This window comes from Equus quagga, chromosome 14, assembly GCF_021613505.1.
Source record: "Equus quagga isolate Etosha38 chromosome 14, UCLA_HA_Equagga_1.0, whole genome shotgun sequence".
Lineage (NCBI taxonomy): Eukaryota > Metazoa > Chordata > Mammalia > Perissodactyla > Equidae > Equus > Equus quagga.
Window position 1 is genome coordinate 85,981,418 of NC_060280.1, and position 7,393 is coordinate 85,988,810.

Below are 7,393 nucleotides of genomic sequence, written 5' to 3' on the forward strand. Positions count from 1 at the left end.
ACCCAGCTCAACGCCTGAGGTATTTTTCAAAATTTGTGCAGAAACAAATTTTATCATTTGGGTTCTTAAAATAAAAGAAAATAAATGTAATGTGGGCAAAAATAATAATTTCATGACCATTTATGTAATTCACAGATTGACTTTAGCTCTTTTCCATTCTTAGTGTGGAGTTTCAGAATTTCTTTTTGGGGTTTCTCTTGGTTGCGGAACTTGGATAAGAAGTATGAAACCAATCTTGGAGAGAGTAGGCCTACAGACTATTTTTGTATTTATTCTTGAGATTCTTTGCAAAACGTTGGTTAGCCTGTATATAACACATATTCATTACAGAGAAATTGGAAATATAAATTAAAAATTTATAAAACCCATTATTACTACTTTGGCATTTAGCTCTCTATTGTTTAGTTGTTTATTTTGTGCATAATTATCCATTGCTGTGTAACACACAAATGTAAATGAATGTAAATGAAAATCCTCTCCTATAGTATTAAACACAAAAAGATACCATAAATATCTGTGGCCTAAATCAGTAGGCAGTCTCAAGTCCCAGATAACAATAATGACAACATCCTCAATCACTCCTATCCTCATAGAAAAGATATATACACACCACAGCCTCCCTATTAGCTCATGCTGTTTTTTAATTTCCCGCAAAGCCCTTATATCCATCTTACAAACCAAAGCTTTACCATTTAACCATCTCTTTTCCCACAAACATAGAAACACCATGACTGCAAGGACTTATTTGTTTCACGACCCTATATCCAAATCCTATCATGCCTTATTTCTGCTAAATAGGGTACATTGACTCTACAGTGCATGGCATACAAGGGATATTGAAATATTAGCATCAAGAGCACAGTCTCTGAGAAACAAAGGCTGGATTGGCACAGTGGTCCTGTCTCTGTCCCTTGCTAGCTGTGTATTGTCTCACAATTTACCTAAACTCAAAGACCTCAGTTGAGTCGTACAGGAGAGAGTAAATATATTATGTAGTATACTAAGAAGTGAATTTATATAATTTCACTGAGGTACTTCATGGTCAAAAGTGTTTAATACACCATGGGAAATACATCACTATTTGATAATAAGTAAGAAAGGCAAAGCTGTTCCAGAGGACCAGGAGCTGGCTGCATCCACTGCAAGGCCAAGTCTTACCCTGCTGAAGAGAAAAGGGTCACATACCTCTTTCATCAAAAGTATAGTTGCCAAGACAAAACTAAAGTATTTTGTAATCATACTAGTAAAATGGTAAAAGATAAAACTCCAAATCATAAAAATGACTAATATTCCCTTCTTCTTACTAAAATGACTGACTGGAACTTCTTACAAAGTAAGTTTAGCTCCATTACATTTTTATTGCCTTCTGGAAAACAGTGATTACCGATGAGAGGGTAAAGTTTATATCCTCACAGCATTTAATAAAGAACAATGTCCTGCTTCCTTGAATAGCAATCAAATCATCTAAACAAATCATCTAAACAAGCCAAATCATCTAAGGACTCTCGAGCACCCTGTTGCTGATATGCTTCACAGCCCTCTATGGTCTGTGGCAATTCTTATTAGAATTCATTACACTCACGTCATTGACTACAGGTGCAAGCATGCAGGTCACTGGCAAGAGGGCATGATTTAAGTTTTTGGTATTAAGAATGAATGAAATAAGTCCTATGCACCCCAATGTTCATTGCAGCATTATTTACAATAGCCAACACATGGAAGCAACCTAAGTGCCCATCAACAGACAAATGGATAAAGAAGTTGTGGTACATATACACAATGGTATACTACTCAGCTGCAAAACAGAACAAAATCATCCCATTTGCAATAACATGGATGGACCTTGAGGGAATTATGTTAAGTGAAATAAGCCAGATAGAGAGGGATAATCTCTGTATGACTCCACTCATATGAGGAATTTAAAAATGTGGACAAAGAGAACAGATTAGTGGCTACCAGGGGAAAGGTGGGGTGGGGGGTGGGCACAAAGGGTGAAGGGGTGCACCCACAACACGAATGACAAACATTAATGTACAACTGAAATCACACAAGATTGTAACCTATCATTAACTCAATAAAAAAAAGAATGAATGAAATAGTCTCATGACATAAATTATATGTATAAAAGAATAAAAAGTAAAATTCCCCTGAGGAAAATATATCTGAACTTGCATGCACATGATAATTCTGACTCACAATGTAAAATGATTAAATAAAGAAAACTGCAAAGTTTATCTGAAAATCCATAATTATAATGGGCTATTTTAATATATCCTCTGAGGAAATAAAAAAACAGTATTAGCATATGAGGGCTTAAAAAACAGTCAATAAAGTATTTCTATGAAACAACTACAGAATTGTTAGTTTCACACACAAAAAAAATGCCCCTACTTTTAAACACACACAATCAATGATAATTAAAAACATATTGAAAGATCATGTTCAGCTACAAGTTACATTTAACACTCAGTCATCCCGACAGGAGGAAGGAGCTTCTTCTCCCATGGAAGAAACAGGTCAAGGCAGCCACTGCAGAATGTAGCAGAGACACAAACTCCCATGTCCTTCTTTAAGAATTCACCACTGTGGGGGATGGCCCCATGGCCGAGTGGTTGAGTTCGTGTGCTCCACTTTGGTGGCTCAGGGTTTCGCCGGTTCGGATCCTGGGCACGGACATGGCACCGCTCGTCAAGCCATGCTGAGGCAGTGTCCCATGTGCCACAACTAGAAGGACTCACAACTAAAAATACACAACTATGTACTGGGGGGCTTTGGGAAAAAAGAGGAAAAATAAAATCTTTTAAAAATAAAAAAAAGAATACACCACTGTGGATGTCATGGTGAATCAGGAAAACACAGTCAGTAGCAGGTCAACAGCATAAGGTGTTTCCTATACACCTTAGACCTTAAATGGATATAATCTAGGGAAGAGGGGAATCAGAGAATATGCCTAGTTATGCAAGTTTGAATTAATTTTCTGGTGGATAGAAGCGGCCTTACAGAAAAATCCAAACCCTGATGGATCTTTGACGTAAAGACACCTGTGGAGGTCTACGCCCTGAATGAAATGGAATTCAGAGTTGGTGGTGGTTTTGAGTATACTTGGACTGGAAGGGCAAAGAATCCAGAAAATTGCCTGGAAGATGGTGTCCTCAAAGCTCCTGTGTATCTGCCTCTCTCCCTGGATGGTGGCTCCAAAATGTCACTAATGTCTTCTTCTCTTCTGCCTTCCAAATATCATGCAAGTGAGGCTACTGGTGAATTCTAACTGGGAAATATACAGGGGATGGATTCTGCAAAATCTAATTCCTAACATTACTCACAGGAAGGATATCTCCAATTCTAGCTTTTTTGTCCTATCACAGGTCTCTCTTATTAATCAAAGTCTATTCACCAAATACCAGTCAGAAGAAAGAACAATGAGCAAAGGCCTAAATGTGAAAATAATAATTCACATGAAACTATACCATTTGATAATCTTGCCATATATAAATATTTATTCCAACTGTTAAATGTATGAAAAATGGAATAAAGCTCCTATACCCACCACCATAAAAAAGGAGCTTTTTCAGTAAAAAAACCTCCACAATATATAATTGAAGAGGGATATCCAGGAACTGCCACAGAAGGCCATGAGGAAAATCCCAACAAATATCAAACTGTCACTTTCCAGTGGTCCCTCAACACAGAATAAAACATTATTTAAAAAAATTAAACCCAATTGCATGTGAGAAATACATGTCAATTCATGCATGCATCCAATAGGCTTCAAAATGGAAAGAGAAAATATTAACGGATTTAAGGAAAAATCACTATTAACTTTATGTACTACAGTAGAAAGATGACCGGTAGAATTCTCTCACCTCGATATTCATTTCTGAAAGGAATTAGTAGAAATCCACAGTCTAATGATGTACCTTAAGAAAGAGGCTTAGTGAAAACAGTATCTTTACAACTTTGGTAAGAACTCTTTCATATTGAAAAGTTTTCTGGAACATTAAGCATGTATTAATTCCCACCAAGCTTTCCCATATTACTTACATTTATACTTCTTTTTGTTGGGAGTTTTCACATTGTAGAATGTGGGCCAATTGAAATCTTTCTCATGCTGTTTATATTCAAGAGGTTTCATTCAGTGAAACCTTATATGGTTTCTCTCCAGCATGCATTCTCATTTGTCTCTGAAACTTTGTATAACAAATGAAGGCTTTCCCACATTCCTTACATTCATAGGCTTTCTCTCCAGTATGAGTTCTTTCATACACTTGAAGATAATTAGAACAAAGGCTTAGCCACATATTTTACATTCATAGGGCTTCTGTCTCGTGTGAGTTCTTTCATGTATTGAAAATAAACTGGGACAAATGAAAGCTTTCCCACATTCTTTACTTTCCTAGGGTTTCTCTCCAGTATGAGTTCTTTTGTGTTTTCAAAGAGAACTGGTACAACTGAATGCTGTAGTACATGTTTTACATTCATAGGGTTTCTCTCCAGTGTGATTTCTTACATGTACTTGGAAGGAACTGTAATAACTGAAGGCTTTACCACATTGCTTACACTCATAGAGTTGCTCTCCTTTGTGACTCCCTTCACGTCTTTGAAAATTGTGATGATGTCTAAAGGCTTTTCCACATTGTTTACATTGATAAGGTTTCTCTATAGTGTGAGTTTTTTCATGTATTCTAAGTGAAGTTGCGAGACTAAAGGCTTTCCCACATTCTTTACATTTATAGGATTTCTCTCCTTGTGAGTTCTTTTGTGTATTTGGAAGGAAGTGACATAACTGAAGGTTTTACCACATTCTTTCTTTCTCTCCAGTGGGAATCCTTTGATATACTTGAACTGGGAGAAATGAATGATTTCTCACATTCCTTACATTTATAAGGTCCATCTCCAACGTGAGAGATCACGTGTCCCCGAAGTCTTGAGAGAGCAGTAAAGGCTTTCTGACATTCTTTACATTCATAGGGTTTCTCTCCAGTGTGATTTCTCTCATGAATTTGGAAACCTAGATGAGAAATGAAAGCTTTACCACATTGCTTACATTCATAGGGTTTCCCTCATAGTGTTTCTTATGTGAGTCCTAACATGTGTTTGTAAGGAATTACAACACCTGCAGGCTTTCCTACGTTCCTTACATTCATATGGTTTATCTCCAGTGTGGGTTCTTTCACGTGTTTAAAGTGAACCAGAAGAACTGAAGTCTTTCTCATATCCTTACATTATAAGAAGCATCTCCAGTGTGCATTCTCATGTCTTTGTAGAGTTTTGAGCCACATAAAGGCTTTCCTACATTCCTTACATTTATATGTTTTCTCTCCATTGTGATTTCTTTCATGTTTTTCAAAAATGTGCAAATGAATAAGGGCTTTCCTACATACCTTACATTTATATGGCTTCTCTCCATATTTTTGATTCTCAGACGATTTGTGTCCAGTGTGACATCTGTTGTGCCCCTTAAGGAATGAATGATGCATTGAGACTTTTCCACATGCACTGCATTCACGTGGTTTCACTCCAGTAGTTTTCTTGTTCAGATGGAGAAGTGGAATAAGGCTGAAGTTTTCTCCACAATCACTACCTTCTTTGCTTTCGTAGAGTCTCTGGACCATACGACTTCTATAAACAACAAAAAGCACATTATTAATGATTTTATATTTATTTTGATTTATAGAAACAGTGTAGGTTTTTCTGCCTTATCTGAATCATTTGAAATTGAATATATGGAATGCACTGCAAGAGGACTTCACTCCTGGGGCCTGCCCCGTGGCCGAGTGGTTAAGTTCGCGTCCTCCGCTTTGGCGGCCCAGGGTTTCATCAGTTCAGATCCTGGGCATGGACACAGCACCGCTCATCAGGCCATGCTGAGGCGGCGTCCCACATGCCACAACTAGAAGGACCCACAACTAAGAATAACAACTATGTACTGGGGGGCTTGGGGGAGAAGGAAAAATAAAAACTAAATAAAATCTTACAATTCTAATTAGATTTTCTGTTTTTTCTTGATTCACTTTTGGTAGTTTGTGTATTTCTAGGAATTTGTCCATTTCATGCAAGTTATCTAATTTGTTTGCATGCAATTGTTAATTGAATTTCCTTATAATCTTTTTTATTTCTATAATCTCAGTAGTAATATCCCCTCTCTCATTCTGATTCTAGGAATTGAGTTGACTCATTTTCTTCAGGTCAATCTAGCTAAATTGTTAATCTTGATCTTTTTCATAGAACCCATTTTTGGCTTCAGTGATTTTCTTTGTAGATTTTCTATCCTCTGTTTTCTTAATTTCTGCTCTAATTTTTATTATTTTCTTTTCTCCTTAATTTTGGCTTGGTATCTCATCATTTCAAATGAGTTAGTTAAAAGATGGTTATTGATTTGAGAACTTCTTTGTTAGTTTAGGCATTTATGGGTATAATTTTTATCTGTATAGTGTTTCAATATAGCGCATAAACTTTCGCATATTGGGTCCTTGTTTTCATTCATTAAAAGTGATTTCTAATTTCCTTATTGATTTCTTTCACCTATTGGTTATTTAGGAGCGTCTTGTTTAATTTCCTTATATTTGTGAGTTTCCCCAAATTTTCCCAACATACTGATTTCTAATTTCATTCCACTGTGGTCAGAGACCTCATTTTGTATTTTAAATTGTAAAAATTTTTCAGCATTTTAAACTTACGAGATTTTTTTTTATGGCAAAGATTTGATCTACCCTAGAGAAAGGTCGATGTCTGGTTGAGAAGAATATGTATTGTGTTGTGTAAGGAGTTGCACACCAGATGCCACAAGCCTTGTTCATATGCCCCAGTAATGATTCCACATTTGGAAAACAGCTTTAATTAACATCCCAACCTCTTTTTTTTTTTAAGATTTTATTTTTCCTTTTTCTCCCAAAGCCCCGCAGTACATAGTTGTGCATTTTTAGTTGTGGGTCCTTCCAGTTGTGGCATGTGGGACACCACCTCAGCATGGCCTGATGAGCAGTGCCATGTCCATGCCCAGGATTCAAACTGGCGAAACCCTGGGCCACCGCAGCAGAGCACGCGTTGTTAACCACTTGGCCATGGGACCGGCCCCCCATCTTTAAATTTGTAATATTCTAAACTCACTCTCCATAGTTTTGTAAGAAACAAACATGCAAATTAAAGAAGGTAATAAAAAATGCCTCCAAATATCTCGTCTTTTTTCTTTTTCTTTTTTGAGGAAGATTAGCTCTGAGCAAACATCTGCTGCCAATTGTCCTCTTTTTGCCGAGGAAGACTGGCCCTGAGCTAACATCTGTGCCCATCTTTCTCTACTTTATATGTAGGACACCTACCATAGCATGGCTTGCCAAGCGGTGCCATGTCCACACCCAGGATCAGAACCGGCAAACCCCGGGCTGCTAAAGCGGAA